This window comes from Myxine glutinosa, chromosome 1 (genome assembly GCF_964187855.1).
Source record: "Myxine glutinosa chromosome 1, kmMyxGlut1.1, whole genome shotgun sequence".
Lineage (NCBI taxonomy): Eukaryota > Metazoa > Chordata > Myxini > Myxiniformes > Myxinidae > Myxine > Myxine glutinosa.
Genome location: NC_136261.1, coordinates 445,773,777 through 445,798,532, shown reverse-complemented (window position 1 = coordinate 445,798,532; position 24,756 = coordinate 445,773,777). Strand labels below are relative to the sequence as shown.

The following is a 24,756-nucleotide window of genomic DNA, read 5'->3' as shown; positions in this document are numbered from 1 at the left end:
TCCTGTCAGGCAAGTTGCGCCCTGGCCACGAGCTTTTAGGACCCGCTCGAAGGCCTGCCTTTTTTACGATGAAAAAAGGTAAAAAGTCAAACATTTGAACAGCCTTGGACGTGCACCTTGACCCCATGGTCAAGGCACAACGTCAACAAGGCTGTCCCAATAACATTACACATGCACCTCAACCCCCAGGCTGAAGCACATGGTCATTCAAACGCATGCATCATGCCCCCGAAGGGCCACAATGCATGGTCATACAATTGGGACCACTCCTCTTAATAGGAGTAAGACCCCATGATCCACTGACAGGGAATTTACTCCTGTCAGGTAAGTTGCACCCTGGCCACGAGCGTTTTGGGCCCGCCGCGAAGGCCTGCCTTTTTTACAGTGAAAAAAGGTAAAAAGTCAAACATTTGAACAGCCTTGGACGTGCACCTTGACCCCATGGTCAAGGCACAACGTCAACAAGGCTGTCCCCATAACAATACACATGCGCCTCAACCCCGAGGGGGAAGCGCATGGTCATTCAAACGCATGCATCATGCCCCCGAAGGGCCACAATGCATGGTCATACAATAGTACCACTCCTCTCAATAGGAGTAAGACCCCATGATCCACTGACAGGGAATTTACTCCTGTCAGGTAAGTTGCACCCTGGCCACGAGCGTTTTGGGCCCGCCTTTTTTACAGTGAAAAAAGGTAAAAAGTCAAACATTTGAACAGCCTTGGACGTGCACCTTGACCCCATGGTCAAGGCACAACGTCAACAAGGCTGTCCCCATAACAATACACATGCGCCTCAACCCCGAGGGGGAAGCGCATGGTCATTCAAACGCATGCATCATGACCCCAAAGGGCCACAATGCATGGTCATACAATAGTACCACTCCTCTCAATAGGAGTAAGACCCCATGATCCACTGACAGGGAATTTACTCCTGTCAGGTAAGTTGCGCCCTGGCCACGAGGGACCACGAGTGGTTTTAATGCAACGAGTATAAAAATGCAAAACTGATTGGCCTTTTTATATCGCTCAGACATCACCACTGTGAACAGTCGTCATTTTTTTATTGATCAAATTTTAATTTTCAAAATATGCATTTGAACGGGCACATTTGACTCTATACGATAAATCAATCTATTTGTAAAATTTCTTAATTGTTCAATGCATTTTACGGCAAAATCCACGAAAATCGACTCGATGTCAAGGAATCTTATGACGTCACCACGCACACATGCGATTTTCAATTCCTGATTTTTTTTCCTACCTATACACCGTCCTATCAATGTCGCAGCTGTGTACATTTTACTTCGTAACAAAAATATATTTTTTAACTGTGTCAATGTTGACACAAACGAATACGTTCTTATGAACCCAATTTTACAATCTATAATCACAATTTTTGTTTTATCGCCACACGATCGCCTGTGGTTGATCGAAACGGACACTCGCTGGTCCGCGTCAACAGCCCACGACGCTATTGAGCCAGCCGTGGGCGTGCGGTTCAGCATCTCGGCCGATCAATCCGATCACGCTGAACGCGGCGCGTCGATCGTGAGCGGGTTTGTATGCTGAGTCCACGGCGCGTTTTTAATCATTCGGCCTCCGTTCACTCGATGCGCTTTCAAACGAAGGGTGGGGTTGGTGGGGGGGGGGGGGGGGGAGGGTAGGCAGAACAGTTGAAAAGTTGACACAATCCTAACAGCCATGTGCAAAGGTCATGGTCCTTGATTGGTCAAAAGATCATTCGGTGCAAAGCTTATTTTCAATTTAAAAACTCGCTTTTCATGCAATTGCTTAAGAGCTTAAATAAATGACGTTAGCCAAATTTGTTTGTATGTGTTTTTCCAATATCTAAGATAAATTTAGGGTTCTTCAAACACCTTTAATGAAACCATTCGCTGCTACACCGCCTCAGATACTGCCGCTAAATTTATTCGTCTCCCGCCGCAAATAATGAAAGTTTGTACCGACGGAAGTTATTTTTACATACAATACACTCTCAATTTCATCAGCTAGCATATTAAATCAATTTTTTCCCAAATAAATCGTTTATATTTTATTTTTTTCGAAAATTTCAATTGGACCGGATGTCATATGTGATCACTTGACAGTTGACTTGACTATCGGCCATTTTCTTTCTGTATTTGTCTTGTGTCGGCCGTGTTCAATGTAGCTCCGGGTTTTTAATTCCGATTTTCCACTTCCATAGCTGAATAAGGTTCAAGAAGTAATTTTTTCGTCTAAATATCAGACTATAATGATAGATTTTATTTCTCCCCCCTGCATGGGGCACAAAACGATTTGTACGTCTCGACCTAATTTGTACAATTGTATTGTATATGTAACTCAGCCGCACCAGGCAACACGTGTTGCTCAAACTTCGAGATAAATAATCGTGTTTGTTTAAATAATCAGCTTCTTTACCATGTCCTATTCGCATTTAATTATAATCTTATCTGAATCGTGAATTTAATGTAGCATTTCTCCAAACGTATTGATAGACAAAATTTAATAGAGATTTGGTACTCAAAAAAATAAATCGATTCGATTTTTAAATGCCAAATAGATTGACTATATTCATAATCTTTGACAACGCACTAAATTTGGAGAATAGACCAACAAGTAACATTATGTAGACATTTTACAATGGACGTTGCGCTTCGCAACCAACAGATAACGTTATGTAGACGTTTTAATGAACAATTTTTTCCAATTAATCTTGATTTCTCCTTGCTCGCGAACCATTCCATTAAACTAGATACATCCAAATCTTACTTACATCGATGTTAATCCACCAAAATGGCATAAGCATACCTGTGGTGCAAACACAGGTCTGCTATATGACATTTTGTGAAAGATTTTTTTTCATTATGTTGGTTATTATCTTTCATTACACTCTACAATCAATTAAATTGTGTGTTTCGCATTCGCAAAAGTAATCGCATAATCGCTTATAATCATTAATCACGCACCGAAGAACATATTTACATCGAACTTGAACAGCTCGTCATCCCATTAGATGTACCATTCCTCATTTTGCTCATTCCTCATTCGCTTCAACTGATTCGGAATAAAGGATCTCAACCATAAATATGCATAAATACACATTTTGGGATATTGACTCTATAGCAAATGCCAGAAGCAAGAGGATGTCAGCAGAATACCAGAACGTCACCTCTAAAAACGTATCCGTCATCCCATCTGAATGTACACTTTATCCAATCTTATAATACAACATAACTCCAGGCCGGCCAATCAACATATTGCACACAATGAAGCTCAGTGGATCTCCACGAGTACTTGCGTCACCTTCCCGAATCTCCCGTTGAGTCGACTCCATAATTTTCTGAATCAATTCCAGAGTTCTTCTGAATCAGGATTACTCACCAACCTTTAAATATATATTTTCCTCTCTTTTTTTTTTTACTCTATATATTTTTTTGATGCATCATTACGTATTATTCCTGACATCTAAACACGCAGAGGACACATGATGAAAGAATGAATCGGCAGGTTATTTTTGCATCGTGCTGCCAAGGTTGACAAAAGACAGGAGTGCATTCATGCTTACCTTGATCACTTCGAGTTCGGGCTGTCTGTCTGTTAATCTTGTCCAGCTTACAATTCGTACGGGCCACCAAATTGTTGTAGAATGATGATGAAGAAGAAGCTGTCTTCCAACGCCTTTCAGTGAGGACTTCTCAAATGAGAATCAAGATGGCTTCAACTAAGTTCCACTGAGATTTATTCAAGCATCGTATGGAGAGAAAATCAATTCTACACACTTGAACATTTAGACTTCCAGGCACAGGAAGCACATAAAGCACAGAACGACGCGTCTCCACAGGCAATATGATTTTCTCAGTATCGCCCTTTGTGCAATCCCCTTAAATAAGCCCCATCTCCTTTGATGTTCTTTAATTGAGATCCAGGGTCACTCACAAAAACTTGTTCAGGTCAATCTTTTTGGCAAAGGCAGTCTTCCAGGCACCAGGAGTATCTGTTTGTCATCATGGAGTGACTCAGAAGTTGTTAAAGGTCAATCCTTTTGACCTGTACAGCCTCACTAATTGAGTACTGCATACCAACCCCATGCAAAGTCAACATTTTACCTCTGGACCTTTCACGGAGGTGACAATGGTCATTTTACAGATAACTGATTGCCGTCTTGGTTCCATATGCATTCCCTTGCTCAGACTGCATGCTTTGCGAACACATTTTAGGAATTCAAATTGAAATGCAATTTAACTATTTTGGCAATAAATCGCCTAATGTCCTTTATAATTCCACAGATCCAAGGTCAGATGTCATGTCAGGTAAAAATGTGATAACTTGAGAACAGCTGAATGGATTTAAAGCAAACTTGGTACAAGTATTATAATGATGTAATAATGTGGGCGGAGGCATATCTGTCGACGTCGTGAAGTCAGTGTCGTTCTAGTATTTTTATGCCTCTGCAGCCGAAGGCCAGAAGCATTACCTGTGTTTCTAGTTCAAATTGAATTAAATACATGAACACCATTGAACACAAATCACCTTCCTGTTACTTCCAATAACCTACAGTTTAGCAGTACTTCAACATGTCAAATAGGGTGGTGAATAAGGGTGATGTCGAATACTGCTTTCATAGTGCTTAACATACAGAATTTTTCTTTTTAACAATCTTTAACTTCATTATCATATTTAAAATGAAGTACACATTCCATGAAGTAATATGTTCTATGAACTCTCGAGATGGTTCATAATCTCATTGACTTGCCAAAGACTGACGCTGATTTGCATGCAGGTGATGTCGATCCTGTAAATGTGGGAGACAGACAGCACAATGATTCATCTGTCACAGAAGATTCAAAATGTGCTTCTGCAAAGGAAGGTTCAGATGATATTCACATGACAAACGGAAATGCATCCTGCTTAGCAGCTGGCAAGTGGAAATGTAAAAATTAATTAACATACAATATTTTGTGTTGAGAAAATATATAATTTTTGGAAAAGTGTTAAATATTTTTCATTTTGATTTTGATAAAAAAGAAGAATGTTGTGTTCTTTGTTTCTGCAGAACAATCAAGAAGTAATATGGGACAAATAAGGTCCAGTCGCAGCTTGACAGTGAGGAAGAAAGCTTTTTTGAAGAAACAATCACGAGATCAAGACTCACTTCCTATAACATACAGGTGCATGTCTGGGCCTCGCAACACAAAGATTAATATTAAATTAAACAAACTCAAAAAGGCTCTTGAATGGCAAATACGTTATAAGTGTCGTGTGTGCAGAATGGATTTTGCTTCAATGAGTAACATCAAAATACATATGAGGATCCACACTGGAAAACACCCTCACAAGTGCTCTCTCTATCTGTGATGAAGGTTTCTCTCTAAAAGGTGATTTGAAATTACATATGAGGATCCATACAGGAGAGCGACCTTACAAATGCTCTATATGTGACAAAGGTTTCTCCAATAAAGGTGATTTGAAAAAACATATGAGGATACATACAGGAGAGCGTCCTTACAAATGCTCGATATGTGATAAAGGTTTCTCTCAAAAAGGCAGTTTGAAATTACATATGAGGATCCATACAGGAGAGCGACCTTACAAATGCTCGATATGTGATAAAGGTTTCTCTCAAAAAGGCAGTTGGAAATTACATATGAGGATCCATACAGGAGAGCGACCTTACAAATGCTCGATATATGACAAAGGTTTCTCTGATAAAGGCCATTTGAAATCACATATGAGGATCCATTCAGGAGAGCGACCTTACAAATGCTCGATATGTGATAAAGGTTTCTCTCAAAAAGGCAATTTGAAATTACATATGAGGATCCATACAGGACAGCGACCATACAAATGCTCGATATGTGACAAAGGTTTCTCTCACAACATCAGTTTGAATACACATGTGAGGATCCATACAGGAAAACGTCCTCACAAATGATCGATATGTGATAAAGGTTTCTCTCAAAAAGGCAATTTAAAATTACATATGAGGATCCACACAGGAGAGCGTCCTCACAAATGCTCGATATGTGATAAAGGTTTCTCTCATAGCGGCAGTTTGAAATTACATATGACGATCCATACAGGAGAGCGTCCTTTCAAATGCACGATATGTGGTAAAGGTTTCTCTCAAAAAGGCCATTTGAAATTACATATGAGGATCCATACAGGAGAGCATCCCCACAAGTGCTCGATATGTGATAAAGGTTTCTCTCAGAGCGGCAATTTGAAATTACACATGAGGATCCATACAGGAGAGCAACCCCACAAATGCTCAATATGTGATAAAGGTTTCTCCCATAGTGGCAGTTTGAAATCACATATGAGGATCCACACAAGAGAGAGACCCCACAAATGCTCGACATGTGATAAAGGTTTCTCTCAAATCGGAGATTTGAAATTACATATTATGAGGATCCATACAGGAGAGCGACCGCACAAATGCTCGATATGTGATAAAGGGTTCTCTCAAAACGGCGATTTGAAATCGCACATGAGGATCCATTCAGGAGAGCGACCCCACAAATGCTCGATATGTGACAAAGGTTTCTCTCATCGCAGCAGTTTGAAATTACATATGAGGATCCATACTGGAGAGCGACCCTCACAAATGCTCAATGTGTGAAAAATGTTTCTCTCATAGCGGCAGTTTGAAATTACATATGAGGATCCATACAGGAGAGCGTCTGCACAAATGCTCAACAACAACAACAGGCATTTTTAGGTCATTTTCCCTGTGAGAGCGGAAGTTAGCCTTGCAGGCCCCATGACGATCTTCTCCATTTTGCCCTATTTTCTGCATCTCCCCTTGTTGACCCATTTGACAGCATTTCTTCTTCCACCACCTTTAGCCAAGTCTTTATCTGTCTTCCCCATCCTCTACTTCCTTCTACATTCATTTCCATCACTCATCACAACCATTCACTTTCATCCTTCCTCAACGCATGACCAAAACATCTCAAGCTGTTCTCTTCACAAGATCCATCACAGGCTCTATTCCCATCATCTTTCACAATTCATCATTTGGCTTCCTCTCTCTGAACGATACTCCACACATCCACCGAACCATTCGCATTTCCACCCTTTCCAGCCTTTGTTGCTGCTCTACGTTCATTACCTATGTTTCACTCCCATAAATCATAACACTTCTCACACATGCAGGATACACCTTTCCCTTCAGCTTTAATGATACTCCCCTCCTCGTCAGCACGCCACTCAGTTCCCAAAACTTCTTCCATGCACTTCTCACTCTGGCAACCATTGCCGAGTATGATCTACCTTTTCCATTCAACATGTCTCCTGGGCAGCAAAATGTTTTCACACCTTCCAGCTTCATGGAATGGAATGTTTTCACGCCTTCCGTCTGCAAGATCCAACTCAACATTTCCTCCATCTGCAGCTTCCTCTGTGCACACCTTCCACTTTTATGTAGCTGCCACACTGGTCAATGACCTTCTCACACCACTACATTTTTGATGAACCCACTCTCAGTGCACATTGTACATTGAATGGATTGCACTCTGACGCCCTACCTGCACATAGCACATACCCACTTCCCAGTTCCTTCCACTTCACCACATGCTTTACCACTTGCCATCACCTTCGTTTTCCCGATATTCACCATCAGACCTTTTGTCTCCATACATTCCTTCCACTTGTTCATCTTCTTCAGTCCATCCATACTTTCCACAATCAACACCAGATCATCTGCATACAACATCTCCCATGGTAAACCCTCCTTTACATTCCGAGCCAGCACCTCCAACACAGCTACAAATAGTAGTGGACTTAGTACCGGCCCCTGATGCAATCCCACCTTCACCTCAAACTCACCACTGTTCCCGTCCTTCGTTCTCACAGCTGTGCGCGCTCTTTCGTACATTGCCATCACGACTCTGATCAACCATTCCTCTACTCCTAACTTCCTCAATGCCCATGTCACTAATTCGTGTGGAACACTATTGAATGCTTTCTCCAGATAAACAAACCCAAGAAACAACTTCTTCCTCTTCTCCATGTACTTCTCTTGCAACTGCCTTACAATAAAGAGCATGTCTGTTGTTCCTCTTCCTGGCATAAATCCAACCTGCATTTCGTCAATCCTCACTTTCTTCCTTATCCTCTCCAACACCCTTTCCAATACCTTCATTCCATGCTCCAATAACTTTATTGCTCGATACGAGCCACAGTCCAGAGGGTCACCTTTCCCCTTGTATAGAGGGACCAGGGACTCAGGTCCCAATCCACTGGAATGCAGCCTTCTTTCACCACCAGATTACAGGTCTCTGTCATTCTCTTCACACTCCAACTTGCTGCTGCCTTCAACATATCTCCCACAACTCCTGTCGGTCCTCCTGCTTTTCTACTCCTAATTGCTTTTATCGCTTCCTGAACTTCCTTCTCAGTTTTCTTCTCTGACGGTCCTAAAACTGGGTTACTCTCGATGTTGCCGTCTCCTTCTTTCTCTGCATTCAACAGCATTTCCATATATCTATTCCATCTGGGTCCACAACAATTTGCCCCACTTCATCCTTCAAGCAACTCACCCCCATCACATTGCACCTCTCTTTCGCTATCTCCTTTGCAATCCTGAATACCGCACGCTGGCCCTCTTCCTTATCCAAGCGTTCTCCGAACATTTTCCTACATGCTTCCTGTGCCTTTGCTACCTTTTTTTTCAGCCTTCTTGGCTGCCTTATAACTTTCATGCTCTGCCTTTTCTGCCCCCGTACCCTTCGCCCTCTGCCACTCCTTGAACTTCTTCCTATTCTTGTCCGTCCTCTTTCCAACTTCATCATCCCACCACCATGTTTCTGAGTGCCTTGGTGGTCCTTTAGCCCATCCGTATTCATCACCAAAGGCTCCCAACAGACTATCTTTCATTGACATCCAACCACTTTCAAGCTCAACCACATCATCCCCTGCCATATTCAGCCTCTCCTTTAATGCCTCCCTCACTGTCACCTCTTTCAACCTCCACACCTACATTCTCAGTTGGTACTTCACCCGCCGAGCTCTCCTCGCATCTTTCACCCTTATGTCGAAGACAACCAAGTGGTGCTGTGAAACAGCCTCCTCCCCCGGGATCACCTTTGTGTCCCGGAGGTGCCCGTCTCGCCTACGCACCATCAGGTCGTCAACGGTTGTCGTCGACACACCTGACATGTATGTAACAAGCTTATTAGCCGCTTTCTGGGAGTGAGTATTACAAATCAACAAATCAGCTCCATCAGCAAACTCCAAAATCCTTTCACCTTCTCCATTCCTCACACCATATCCGTAACCCCAACGAACTCCCTCAAAACCATCTATACTCCTTCCTACATGTCCATTTAGGTCTCCTCCTACCACAACAACTTCCTCATCTTTCACGTTTTCCAGCAGCTTCTCTATTGCACACCAGAACATGACCTTCTCTTCATCGCTCCGATCGGCCTGTGGAGCATATCCCGTGATGACATTCACCAAGAGCTTTTCAATCATCATTCTCACCATCATAACCCTTTCACTCACTCTAGTCAAACTCACCACACTGTCTACAAACTCCTCAGAAAACAGGTCACCAACACCATGCACGCCTTCCGGGCACCCTTGCCACACAAACTTGTATTTCTGTCCCTGCCTGCCCTTCACCATTCTCGCACCACTCCCCTTCCATCTCGTCTCCTGCACACAACATATGTCCACTCTTCTTCTGACCAATACTTCCACCACTTCTCCTGATGTCCCTGTCATTGTCCCGACATTCCATGTCCCAAACCTCAGAAACAGATCTCCACGTGGGGCATCAGACGTTTCGTCATCATAAATGGATTGATTTCCAGCCTTGCTTCGATCGGGTTCCCCATCTTGATTTTTGACGAGAGGGAGTGAGGTCCCCCATGGGCTACTTCGGGCTGTACCCTGCCCATATGAAATTGTCATTGTCATGGATCCCTTTTCGAGGCAGTGTTTTATGGCTGGCTGCCCTTTCTGACGCCAACCACTTTTAGTCGCCTCTTATGACATGCAGGGATATGGTGTACCTATTCTAAACCGGGGTGCACACCGGTATAAAATCCTCACAAATGCTCGACATGTGATATATGATGATGCTCGATAAGGTCCTCACAAATGCTCGATTTGTGATAAAGGTTTCTCTCATAGCGGCAGTTTGAAATTACATATGAGGATCCATACAAAAATGCGTCCTTTCAAATGCTCTATGTGATAACGGTTTCTCTCAAAAAGGCTATTTGAAATCATATATGAGGATCCATACAGGAGAACGACCTCACAAATGCTCCATGTGATAAAGGTTTCTCTCAAAACAGCGATTTGAAATTGCATAAGAGGATCAATGAAGGAGAGCAACCTTACAAATGCTCAATATGGGATGAAGGTTTCTCTCTGAACGACAATTTGAAATTACATAAGAGGATCCATGCTGGAGAGCATCCTTAAAACTGCTCGATTTGTGATAAAGGTTCCTCTCAAAACAACAATTTGAAATTACATATTATGAAGATCCATGCATGAGAACTGAAATCTGAAATACCAAACAAATATTGTTGGAGAAAGTTTTGCTGAAAAGGGTTTGTTAAATTCGCATAGCATTACCCATACTGGCTTGTACTTGCCCCCCTTGTAAGCGATCCTCAGCAGTCGGCGAGGTATTCAGTGAACCAGTATGGAGAAAGCTGTACGCATTCACGATAGCCCTTTGAGCATATACCTTGTAAGCACAACTCCTCAGTGTACCATCTGTAACCCCTGATAACCATCCAGTACCCCAAACCCCGTGATGAAAGCCATACGACTGGTTGTCACGAGAATGTCCACGACAATGACTGCAAACGTGTCAGAAGATAACGAGAATCTCAAAATTCTAACCCCATCTGCGTCCTCAAACGAAGTTTAAAGAAAATAAAAAATAATGTAAAATTTATTAATTTATTTCTCAATATCCTCATAATGGAGCATTGTTGAAAAATTGAAACCAAAAACTCAAATGATAACAGAACTTAATCTCTCAATCTGATCTTGCATCTCATCATGCTTCTTTCAGGGTCTTCCTGAGGTTGCCAGTTTGTAATTCTTGTTTCTGTCCTTGCCATGTATCCAGTCAAGTTCCATTTGAGTTTTTTGATTGTGACCAGTGTTTAGGAATTTTGTTTTCCATCTGATTTCGTTGTTTTGCTTGTCCCTTTTTGGTTTTGCTCAGATGGCATCTTTCCATGGCAGTTTGAACATGAATTTTTACACAATATTTGCTGTTGTCATTGTTTTATTGCCATGTGCGATATGGGGAGAACACCCTTGTTGTAAAATTGATCATCAGAAGAAGACTTCTGCTTATGTTTTTCATGAAACTTGGATTGTGAAGGGTTTCACAATAAAGAGAGGTCCTTAAAGCACAAATGCAGTGTCTGTGTTATTGTGAATATGTAATGGCACATTATGATCAATTATCTGTCTTTGGGGAGTTTGGAGCTGTCCATATCCCTATAAGTAATCCCGATCAAACTGAGAGTTGTTCACCAAACCAGTTGAAAGCCTCCAAGCAGCTCAGTTGCACAAGTCTTAACGTGGAAGGCCCCACAACTAGTTGCTTAACCATTTTTCTCAACATCAATGACAATGCGTTGTTAATGGGAGGAATACATTTGAACACAGAGGGGAACTCACCCCCTCCCTCTTATCTCTCTCATCTCTCTCATCAATTCTCTCATCTCCTTTTACTGACCAGGTTGGAGTTCCTCAAGGCAGTGTTCTGGGACCTGTGCTTTTTCTAATCTTCATCAGTGATCTTTCTGACTCTCTGGAAAATCTTTATCTTTTTACTGATGACTCCACCTTCTGCCGTTCCATCTCTCATCCTTCAGATCGACAGTTCCGGGCAAAAAGCAGCGTCTTAACTCTCTGCAGACTTGGACAAAAATTACGAGCTGCTCAATCACATTGAATATGTGTTTCAATCCTGACAAACCTTACACTCTCACCTTGTCTCTCCAAAAAGAGCGTCTGGAAGACCCTCACATCTCGTCGCTCAACAACCCTCTTTGAAGAGGTTCTGTCACTGAAGCTTTTTGGTTTCACTATCTGCAGTGATCTTCCTGGGAAAGCCACATGTCTAAGCTGACCTCCAAAGCCAGTCGCCAACTGGGCATCTTCCATCCTGCAAAGTCCTGCCTCGGCACTGCTGAGCTGCTCACTCCCAACAAAGCTTTCATCTGCAGTTTGAGGGAGTATACCTAGTGTGGCTCCATGCTGTAGAAACCAAATCATTTATGATTGTTGGTACCTCCCACGATTAATCTGATTATGAGGGCCTTTCACTCTCTCACAAAAGGGAGGTTGGTGGTCATTCTATCTTCTATCGACTCCTCTTCGGCTTTGTAACCCCTGCTCTGACTGTTCTGTCTCCCTAATTTTCCCACAGGGTGCACAAGGTCTGCCTGCAGTAAGCCTCTTCCGGTGAAACTACCACAATAAAGACTCTCTGCTCACCTTCACTCCTTCATTCCTCTTTTTCCACCTGTGGAACAAAATTCCACACTCCACACTCTTCAATCCCACTCCTACTTCCAGGTCTTTAAAACAGGTGTTCAGCACCATCTCATATCTTTCTCCATCCAAAACCTTGATATTTTCTTCCCGCGTTAATCTATCTTAAATCCACCTTCCTCAAATTCCAATTTCTTTCCTGAATAAAACATCCCTGTCATGTCCATCGTGTTTATCCCATAGACTCCACCCCTGCTCTCTCTCTTTCACTGATCTCCTGATGTCCCTGTTCCCTACTGTTGTTGTACTTCCCTCTCTCTCCTCCTCCTCTTGTCTCCCATTGCCCTTATTATATATTCCATGAGTTAGCTCTCATAGGAGCCGAGACCAAGTATACAAAGAAGGTTTCACTGTCTCCCCCTTCTGACCAGCACTGTTCTTGGTCAGTTTCTCACAGTGTGTGTGTTTTCACGTGCAGGTGGATGAGAACGAACATGAGGGATATTTGTTGTTTTCCCAGGAAGAGTTTGAGTATGGTGACGGCCTGCACACATGGAAACTGGTTCCTCCTCTCGATTCCACACAGTCTGGTTGACTGTATATATTTGTGATCGGCTCAGTTCTGGAAATAAAGAAATGAATGACTCCATTGGTACGACTATATCTAACCATCAACTCTGAAATTACGTTTAATCCAATTATTAGGTCCATTTTTAAACCGTTTTTAACTCAACTGGACTACGTCCAGCTGAGTTTTTGTCGACACCCAGTGTCCGTCGTTCGTCGTCTGTCTGTCTGTCTGTTGTCTGTAAACAATTCGACGTCTACGCTCTAAAAGTCACAAATATGGATAAAATTTGATGAAACTTGTTATGCAGCATCTTTAAGACATAAACTAGTTTGGGATTGCATTTGGGCGTTGCACCCCCAAAAATGGGCGTGGCAGGGTGGCCATATTGCAAAATCAATTTTTGTCAATCTGGTACTTCCTCATGTAGATAGAAGGCTGAAACTTGGTGTGTAGACAGTATGTAACAAACCTCAACACATAATATTCTAACCATATTGATATAGACCAGTTGAGTTCAGGTTCCCTGGAACCTCTAGTTAAGCTTAAACTCTGCTTCAAAACATTCTTCAAATGGAATGGGGCTTCCATTTTCAGCCTTTAATCAATCCATCCTGTAGGATTTCTTCCACTGGTCTTACAACGGTGTCTGGCAAGTTATCTTGTAGCCAGTCTCTACTTGCTTTGCTTACCTGGGAACCAGTATCCCAAAGGGCCTGACCCTCAATGCCATTGAGTTTACAGTGCATTATGGGTAAAACGTAGTCATGCACTGACGAACATCGACATTATTTAATGGTCAATCAGCAAAACTGAAACGGTGATTTCTTTTGAAAATTGGAGACAATTTCCTTTATATTTTATCTTTCGATCCCAACTTTGCTGCCTTCCTCACTGAGGGTGTCACCTGGGAGAAGAAGAGCAGAGCGTTCCCCTTTCATGGACTCGATGATTATGGCAATATCCCCGCTGAGCAGCGTCGAACTGCCCAGCAGAAAACTACCGTTCTGGAACTTATGCTTGGTCAAATTGCAAACTACTGCCCTGTGATATCCCGTAACACTATAGTCCGAAACTTTGGGTCCTTGACTTTATACAGAATAGAACTTATAGTCAGGTTCACTATGTCAATAAATTATATTTCGTTCAAAATCATGGTAGATTTAGACGGGTCAATATATGAAAAATAAGGGCCTAACCCCAAAAAAAATTATAATAAAGGTTTTTTTGTTTTAGGTGTATCATTAGGTTGTACTAGACCCCTGAAAAAAAGTTTACCAAAATTTGACTCCGGGAAAGTGGTTAATTAGCATATTTTCAAAATGGCACCCCCAAAATTTTCAATGTACAGAAAAAAAAATTCTTGTTCAATTTAGACCCTATAAATGTATTACAAATAGATAGAAACATGGTTGCTTTACCTAATGAACACATCAGAAAATTTCTATGACGTCATTGTGACGTCATAATGACGTTGCTGTCTCAATTACGTCATATGATATCATGAATCATTACTGTTTTTCCTTACTACCAAGACTTAAATAAATATTTTTTGTTTCAGGATTTGAAAATGGATAACGGAGAGCTTGACGAAGACGTCTGCCCAATTTGCAAAGCGAGTTTGGAAGACGCCAAGGACACTGATGTTTCCAAACTTTCAAGGAAGGGTGTTGAAAAAATCAACAAATCAAGCCAAGAAAGGGGTTGTGATGATGTTGTCGCAAGACCAAACCAACGAGTACACAAGAAATGTCGATCCTCGTGGACAAATGAAAAAGCAATCAAACAGGCTTTAAAACGTTCTTCTGAATCATCATCACCTGTAAAGAAGAAGAGCCGCCGTATTAGCTTAGGGCCATATGACCCTAAAAAGGACTGCCTCTTCTGTGGCCATGAAATTTCTAAGGGTACTCATGGACATGATGAAAGTGCCGGTAAGATTCTCACTGACTGTTTCCCTCAGACGATAGTTAAACATTGCAAAGAAAGACACGATGATTGGGCGCATATTGTTCAGGGTCGAATTGAATATCTTGGTACAAATTTGCAAGCTTCTGACTGTGTTTACCATAAACGCTGCAATACCTACTTTCGATTGGGGCAGGAAATGCCAGACCAGTTTCGATCAGAGGCAGTGCAAAAACCAAAACACATCGGGCGGCCCACAAACGAGGACCAGCGACAAGCATTTGTGACAGTTTGTGAATATTTGGAAAGCAATGATGAAGAACAAATTACGATATCTGAACTTGTGAGCAAAATGGGTGAATACTTACTTGAAGAAGAATCTGTGCCATATGGAAGTCAATATTTGAAGCAAAAACTGATAGAACGCTACAATGATTCTATATGCATAGCGGAAGTAGAAGGGCTTCAGGATATAGTGACGATGAGGGGGAAAACTGCAAAAATACTTCGTACCTATTTCGAGACTTCAAAAGATGGTGATTCCGAAAGTCAGAAACGTGCAATCATTGCTACAGCTGCCAAGCTCCTGAAGTGCGATATCAAGACTGAAATCCCATCAGTCACTGATCGATATCCTTCTTCGCAGAGCCTCAAACTAGACACTACATTAGATTACTTGCCGATTTCACTGCGTACCATGTTGAATAAACTGTTTGTGGGGACAGATAAAGATGAAAAAGTTGCTGCTATCGGGCAGTCAATAATACAAGGTGTTCGCCCGCGGGCACTTGTAGTGCCACTTCAAATAGGACTTGCTACTCAGCTACACCATGTCTATAAGTCACGATTTCTCATTGACACCTTGTCTGTGATGGGGTTTAGCTCTTCTTATGGGGAGGTGCAGAGATTCTTGCAAAATGCTGCTGATGTGGTTGCACCAGAGTTACTTGGGAAAGGATCATCTGATACAGTATTATTCGCTGCTGATAATGTTGACCACAATATCATAACTCTGGATGGAAAAGGAACCTTCCATGGAATGGGAATGGTGGCAGCAACAACACCAGGACAGGTGACAACCCATGTTGTCAATAGGAAAAACGTTTCCAAATTGAATGTGAAAGAAATGTCACGGGTTGATATCATTGATTATCGCTTCTCCACATTTGCACGTCGTAACATTATGTTTGAAAAACTTCCAGAACTTCACTGTCCTGTCCCAGTTGTAGACATTCTATGGGAGCTCTCATTCTGTTTCCACATGGACACACCCAACTGGCAGGGAATGATGAACATAGTTCATAGCGTATCTGACCACCCTGGAAAATCATCTGTCACATTCCTACCAATGATCGACATGTATCCAAGTGAGCCAACTTGCATACTCTCCACACTTAGTTTCATTTGTGACCTAGCAGTGAAACACAAGATTGCGCCAATCGTGACATTCGACCAACCCTTGTTCTTTAAGGCCTCGGAAATAATCTACAATTCACCAGAGTGGAGCCACCTGAAGAACATTACGTTGATGTTAGGAAGTTTCCATACGTTGATGAACGTGCTCGGTGCTATTGGCACACTTATGCAAGGTTCGGGTCTGACGGACAGCCTCGAAACTGTTTATGGTGACAATGCAGTAAAGCATATGATTGGTGGTAAAGCTGTGCAGAGAGCATTGCGGGGCCATCTCTTGGTTGAAAAATGCTTGAATGGAATGCTGGTCTGTGAAATGATGGAAAGCGATCCCGAGTTCGCTAATTCAGTGAAGACGTGTGAGGACATGTACAACTCGTTGTTAGAAGGCAAGACCACATTAGAAACAGTAGCTACCTCGGAGAAAAACGCAAAACTTCAGCAAACACTTGACAAAAAGAAACTTGAGTTGTCTGACCAATCCAGGACAAGTAAGCTTTGGGTTGCTTACATGAACATGGTAAAAAGTGCAAGAATGCTTTTGATGGCAGATCGAATGGGCTCATGGGAAAGACATCTTAGTGCTGTTGCCGAATGTTTGCCAATATTTGCTGCAACAGGACACTACAATTACCTAAAATCAGCACACTTGTACTTGCAAAACATGCAAAACCTTGAAACAAAGGATCCTGCTGTATTCAGGAAATTTCAAGATGGATTCCATGTAATCAGGCGTTCAGACAAATTCTGGGCTGGCCTGGGTTCCGACCTTGTGATTGAGCAGACCTTGATGCGCTCGCTAAAGTCAACCGGTGGCTTGACACGGGGAAGTGGGATGAGTGAAGAGCAGCGAGCCTTGTGGGTGTTATCATCACCGGTTTGTTCTGAGTACAATCATGCGATGGGGGACTTCAACAAGCGTGCCTTTTCAACGAGTGTGCAACATAAGGATATGAGTGGAGCAAGGATGAAGAGAGATCAGGCCGACCTTGCAAAAATCAAAGAAAAGCTCGAATCATGCAGTCCATTCTCTGCTGATCCAACATTGAGGAACATCATCACAGGAGTGGTTGCACAGGATGGCGTAAATGTTGACGACTATCAGAAAGTCGGGAGACAAATCATAGACAAAATGGAGGGTCAGCCAATTTTCACGTATGCAAGCAAACGAAAGGATAAAGTGAAAACATTAGGCGATTCATGCTCAGTGAAAGTTTCGCAAGACAGATCTATTGATCCTGCCTTACTGTTTCAGAGACTTCTTGTCATTTCCAATGCAGGCGACTGTTCTTTAGAGGAGGTTCTAGAGTATGAACTTAGTCCATTTCCCCCAGCCTTGTTCGAGGCAAGCTACATCATGAGGAAGCCAGAAAAAACACAACTTGCTAAAGCAATAGATGACTATGCCTGTAGCCTGTCAGATGAGGCTGTTACGAACGAAGTGCCACAGACCGAGAGCTATGTCCTAGACGGTGGTTCCCTCATGCATCGCGTACAGTGGACAAAAGGAAGCACATACGGTGCAATTGCGGACTGTTACGTTGACTTCACCTTACGCAATTATGGAATGGCGACAGTCGTTTTTGACGGATATCATGATCAACCATCAGTGAAGGACAGTACCCACCAGCGCCGTCAGCAGAAAAACCATCCAAAAGTGAGCTTCACTCCAACAACTGTGTTCACAGGAAAGAAGGAGGACTTCCTGTCTCAAGGTAGCAATAAGCAAGGGCTCATCAATATGATAAGCGACAGACTCCGCGAGAAAGGCTGCACAGTAATAAATGCCGAAGGGGATGCCGATTATGATATTGTTCAGGCAGCTATTGCAGTTTCTGAATACAAGACCACGACCCTAATCGGAGAGGATACAGACCTGTTGATCCTTCTCCTCCATCATATGGACAGTCAGAAGAAAACTCTGTATTTTCGCTCAGACAAGAAGTCAAAAGATCAGAGGGTGTACAACATCAACACACTAAAGGAGTGCCTTGGACAACAGTTATGTTCTCAGTTGCTGTTTATCCACGCGTTGACGGGATGTGATACAACATCGCGGGTTTTCGGGATGGGAAAGAAAACATTCTTTGAGAAAGTTGCCAAAGGGGATGAACAGTTAAAATCCTGTGCACTTGCTTTTACCAAACCTGGCCAGACAGCGGACACAATAGAACAGCATGGTAACCAGTCGATGGTTTTACTGTTTTCCGGAAAGCAAACGGATTATCTTGCTTCTTTGCGACATTCGGTGTTTAAAAAGAAAGTGGTTTCAGCATCATCCTTTGTTGCGCCTGCTAGACTCCCACCAACTGCATCTGCGACAAAATTCCATTCCCTGCGTGCGTACTATCAAATAATGACATGGCTAGGACTTGAGAGCAATTTGGATGCCACTGACTGGGGTTGGAAAATTGAGGACAATCAATTCGCACCAGTTATGACCGCAAAAAACCCTGCGCCGGACAATTTGTTAAAGATTGTGCATTGCAATTGCACGACCGCTTGCACAACACAGCGCTGTACATGTAGGAGGTACGGTTTACCTTGCACCTCTGCTTGTGGAGAATGCCAACTTGAATCCTGTGAAAACCCAAACAACGTTCGTCCAATGGATCAAGATGACACAGAAGACAGTGACGATGATGACTAATGGTATGTGACAGTCATAACTTAAAGGCTCTTAGTGGTTTCTGACATTCAGTGTGTTATGGACGAGTTTGATTTCATTGCCTATTTCTGTAAGGACAACCAGCTGACATGATATTTCCCTTCATATGGTCATACGGTGATGCAGGGATTTGTTCCTAGGTTGCATGGTGTCATGACGTCACTACCAATAACCATGTATTATTCACAGACCTTTCAGAAAATACTGTATTGTATAGGCAGATCAAATTTTCAAAAATTTTTTTTCACAAAGTGTGTATTTGTTGAAAAAAGTTGATAAAAATGCATGTATTATTCATTGTCGTCATCATTGACGTCATAATGACGTCATAGAAGTTTTCTGATGTGTTCATTATGTAAACCAACCATGTTTCTATCTATTTGTAATACATTTATAGGGTCTAATTTGAATTATAAAAAAGTTTCCTGTACATTGAAAATTTGGGGGGGGTGCCATTTTGAAAATATGCTAATTAACCACTTTCCCGGAGTCAAATTTTGGTAAACTTTTTTTCAGGGGTCTAGTACAACCTAATGATACACCTAAAACAAAAAAACCTTTATTATAAATTTTTTTGGGGTCAAACCTTACATTGACCCGACTAATTAGCAAACCTATACATTTTTGGAAAGGTTATAGCATAAGGAAACTAAAAATCAATGTTTACATTTGGAGAGATACCTGTATGGCGGCCATTTTGGGAATCCAAAATGGCGGCCATACAGGTATCACCGCAAATGTAAACATTGATTTTCAGATTTTCGATGTAATAACGTTTCCAAAAATGTATCGGTTTGCTAATCTACCATGATTTTGAACGAAAAAACATAGTGAACCTGACTAGTCAGGTTCACTGTGTTAACAAATATAATTTCGTTCAACATTTTGGGAGATTAGCAAACCTGTACATTTTTGGAATCATCAGAGCGTGGAGAATCCGAAAATCAATGTTGGCATTTGCACAGACACCTGCATGGCCGCCATTTTGGATTTTCAAAATGGCCGCCATAAAATACATATTTTCCGCTATCTCGGCTTCTGGTCAACCTAGAAACTTAATTAAATATGCTAATCCTATGTTTTCTGGGTCAAGGAATCCAATAAAGGCCTCAAAATAGTCCGCAGGGTTATAGAAAAGCAACAAACAAAGGTAATTGAAAACCATTGTCTTTATATTTGTGATATAACTGTATTACATAATACATGATATTGCAAGTCCTTTGAAGTTATAGGTATGGGTTTATAAAGCAAGAACGCAGCCTTGTTAGTATCAGATGGAACTATAAGTCCTATACACAGGATCTACTTGGTCTATACCGTTCAGGAATATGCTTTTACACATCTTCATCACTGTCCTGAGTGTCATTTTCGCAAAGGTGTCGACGCAAATGCAAACATTAATTTTTGGATTCCTCATGCTCTGAATATTCCAAAAATGTATAGTTTTGCTAATCTACCAAAATTTTGAACGAAAAAACATAGTGAACCTGACTATTAGGTGGTTAAAATCAATAACAGATACTCTAAATGCCTAAGTATTAGCACAGGAGCACCTCAAGGATGTATGCTCTCTCCTCTCATGTACTCTATGTATACAAATGACTGCATCTCCATTCAGGACTCTGTCAGAATGTTCAAGTTCGCAGATGACATGACAGTTGTGGGCCTCATCTCCTCTGGTGATGAATCAGCCCACCACGCCAAAATCTCCCTCATGGTAAACTGGTGTCACAACAACAATCTACAGCTGTCCATCACGAAAACCAAAGAGATGGTTGTGGACTTCAGGAGGGACGAGATGGAGATTTCGCCTCTGGTCATCAACGGCCAAGTGGTGGAGCAGGTATGCAACTTTAAGTTTCTCAGCACCACCATCTTCTCCTCTCTGAAGTGGGAGGATAACACCATCTCTATCGTAAAAAGGGCCCACCAGTGACTATTCTTTCTGAGGCAACTCAGGAAGTTCAGAGTGTCAAGGGAGGGCATACTCCAGTTTTATCACGCTGTCATTGAATCCACACTTACCTTCTCAATAACTGTTTGGTTCAGCAGTATCACAGCCCAGGAAAAAAAGGAGTTGGACAAAGTAATACGTACCGCGTTCAAAATCATTGGAACTGACCTGCCCTATCTATCCTACATCCACGAGTCCCGAATGCATAAGGTTGGCTTGAATATCTTTAAGGATGGTTCTCATCCAACCAACCCCCTGTTCGAACTCCTACCCTCAGGGAAAAGACTCAGAGCCCTCCAGGTTCATGAACGGTACCCATGCTACTGCCATCCACATTCTGAATGCACAGTACCACTCCTATAACTATTAACTACTCATGAGCTTATAATGCATTTGGCACTTTAGCTACAGGCCATTTAAATGCTCTTATATGCATCTTATAATGTATACTATGACCACTGCATGTTTGGATGTTTACCATACTTTATTCATGTGTGTTTTTTTTTGTTGTTGAACTTTTAGTGTATACAACGACCAATGAATGTTTGGAGGTTTACCATGCCCCATTCTTGTTTTTTTGTCTAAAAGAGCACACTACCTCAAATTCCTAAAAACTGTCAAGTTGATGTGGTAATAAAATATTGAATCTTGATATGCATGTATACCAGATCCGCAATGGGAATGCCTGGATCAGAAACGGCTCTTGAAGAACTCACATGCTGCGTCCTTGGTGATCTCTTGGAGAAGGGAACCGTCGCCAAGTTCGCGACGACCTCTATGGTGGTGGCAGCACATTGGATGAGCTCTTCCAAAACTGGTGAATGGTTTTGCATGCCCTGTATAAATGTCGACTCCGCCTATTTGATCCAAAGACTGTTATATGCCCGAAGAGCACTACTATCTTGGGCTGGATCTAGTCTAATGGTACTATCCAGACCAGCACACATCGCGTGGCTACTCTCTCCATGTGCTCGGCTCCTGAGAAGGTCAAAGGAATGAGATCTTTTATTGGGGCATATAAGGTTCAGGCTCGTGTTATCCCTTGCTGTTCAACACTGCTATCCCCCTTGGATGATGATGTGGCCGGATGCCAAACACTGGACAGAGTTATGTGGACTGACAAGTTGCATGATGCCTTCCGCAGAGCCCAAGCCGCTCTTACTTCAACCCATACTGTTGTTCTTCCTCGTCCGAATGATCAGTTGTGGATTGTAACAGACGGTTCAGTAAAACAACATAGTATTGGATCGACTTTGTACGTAACACGCAGTGGAAGACCTCACCTGGTGGGTTTCTTTAGTGTGAAATTACGTGGACGCCAACCTACCTGGTTGCCTTGTGAGGTGGAGGCTCTTTCCATTACCACCTGGGTAAAACACTTCAGTCCCTTTATTATCCAGTCTAAGCATGACGCTTCCATCCTCACTGATAGCAAGCCGTGCGTACAAGCGTACGGGAAGCTGTGTCGTGGTGAGTTCTCTGCGAGCCCTCGTATATCCTCATTCCTGTCCACTGTCAGCCGGTATCAGGCAACTGTTCGTCACCTTGCAGTGTCCACCAACATTCCATCTGATTTTGCCATGCGCAATGCCCCGAACTGCACTGATACCACCTGTCAGATTTGTGCCTTCATTAGAAGCGAAGAGGAATCCGTAGTCCTGCATATATCAGCTCAGGACATTATTTCCGGTCGTGCCAAACTGCTCTTCACCAACAGAGCCGCTTGGTTGGCAGTGCAGGTGTAGTGCACAGACTTAAGGTGGACTCATGCCCACCTCGTTCAGGGCACCCATCCATCAATGAAAGCCACCAACATCAAGGATGTCAAACGATACCTCCAGGTCGTTTTAGTGTCCAAAGATGGCCTAGTAGTAGTTGGTCATAACGAGCCCCTGTCCTCAGCACATGAGTGCATCATTGTCCTACGTTAGGTACTCGATGGCCTACTAACAGCACGACACATTCAGTTGGATCACCCGAGTCGTTATCATCTTAGTTCCGTCATTCACCGCTGTTTCTACGCTCTCGACTTGGATGGAGCAGTTGATCAGGTGACCTCCAAGTGCCACCAGTGAGCTGCTTTGTGCAACACACCCCACACCATCATCAAACAGTCCACTGGAGACCCTCCTGTTGCCACCAGTGAGCTGCATTGCGCAACACAACCCACACCATCATCAAATAGTCCACTGGAGACCTTCCTGGTGCAGTCGGTGTGTCCTTCGCAGCAGATTCGCAGCAGATGTAATCAAATGCAATCACCAGTTGATTCTTGTATTGTGAGAATGTACCTCCTATTACACTACATCATGTATCGTGGACAATGCAATGATCAACCCAGCACACTCCGCGATAACCTGGTCCGTTTTTGCAGAGAGCTCCGGCCATTGGATGGTGCATCTGCTGTCATCCGCACCGATCCGGCCTCCGGCTTCACACATTTGGTTCATGACGAGTTTCTTAAACATCATCGCATGTGCATTGAGATTGGTCGCATTAAAAATCCCAACAAGAATCCCGTCGCAGAGAAGGCAGTTCGTGAACTTGAGGGTGAACTTTCACTACAGGAGCCGATGGGAGGACCAGCAACCCCACTCACCCTCGCACTGGGCACTGCCAGTCTGAATTCACGAATTCGTGCCCGGGGCTTCTCAGCCCGTGAGATGTGGTGCCAGCGGGATCAGTTCACAAATCGACAAATCCCATTCTCTGACCTGCAAATCATAGAAACCCAACACCAGCTTTGTTCTTCAAACCACCCATTTAGTGAGAAGTCCAAGGCGCCCAAGGGGTCTGTCAGGCCCAACATGTTCGTGGAAGTTGGTGATTTAGTCTCTCTGTACTCTGACCGTAACAAGTCATGTGCAAGAAACCGCTACCTCGTTTCGGCCATCGATGGACCCTGCTGTAACATACGCAAGTTTTTAGGATCCCGATTGAGGAGTGCAGCGGATCGGGTCAAAAAAATCAGAATGCCACAAGATATCCAAGTACTGGGAAGATATGCTTGCACTTTCTCACAATGGGGTACATGGAGGTTCTCTGTTCACTGAAGACATTTGCCTCCAACCAACATCAAAACCACCAGACCCCCCATATATCCACTATGAGCTGTCTACACCTGCCGACAGTTCTGAATCCTTACCAATCCCTATCAGCCAAGCACCGGATCACATCTCCGTTACACCCCCAAAGCTTAACACCCGTTAACCAGATCACTCCCAATCTGTTGAGGCCATCGGTGACACCAGTGTGGATCATCCAACAATGTCTCCAAGCGACTGTGCACCAAGATGCTCCAGCCGCCCACGACACCATCCCAAGTACTTGAATGATTATATTTTGGATGCGTAGGATCGTCATATGATGGTCATAATACTTGCCTAAGTATTGTAATGGGGCAGAGCAGTCACTGAGGTTGGAGGGGAGTCTACCCCTGTAATGGACTTACATAAACTGTACATGACTAATTGGTACATTTTTGAAGTGTTGACTGTATGTGAGATTGTAATTTGCCAAATGTTTTGCTTATTTATTTGTTATTTGTACTTTATCCCTGGTTTATAGTGGGTTTTGTTTTTCAATGTGTTACCTGTAAAGGGTTTTGTTCACCCTGTGTGCTCAATATATTGGTCCATAATATCCGTGACCTCCAACATTGTCGGTGATCATTACTCTTTATTGTACTCAGCCATCAATGTTAGTCGCCAGTTACTCTCACCTGTTTTCTACATGTATAACCTCGAGAACTGTCTTAAA

General features: G+C 42.8%; 1 protein-coding gene and 1 long non-coding RNA gene across 4 annotated transcripts in view; both read left to right on the top strand.

Moving 5' to 3' along the window:
• LOC137418556 (E3 ubiquitin/ISG15 ligase TRIM25-like) overlaps positions 1-24,756 on the top strand; it is a 1,139,870-nt gene that overhangs the window by 923,481 nt on the left and 191,633 nt on the right. The window lies entirely within an intron of this gene.
• On the top strand, positions 1,453-11,400 carry LOC144889687 (uncharacterized). 3 transcript variants are annotated; one of them, XR_013621996.1, is made up of 4 exons: positions 1,453-1,559; positions 4,787-4,924; positions 5,060-5,174; positions 11,204-11,400. It is a non-coding gene; the product is annotated as an uncharacterized LOC144889687 (long non-coding RNA). The 3 variants fall into 3 exon arrangements; XR_013621998.1 differs by having other exon boundaries at positions 1,514-1,551; XR_013621997.1 differs by lacking the exon at positions 1,453-1,559 and adding an exon at positions 4,000-4,131.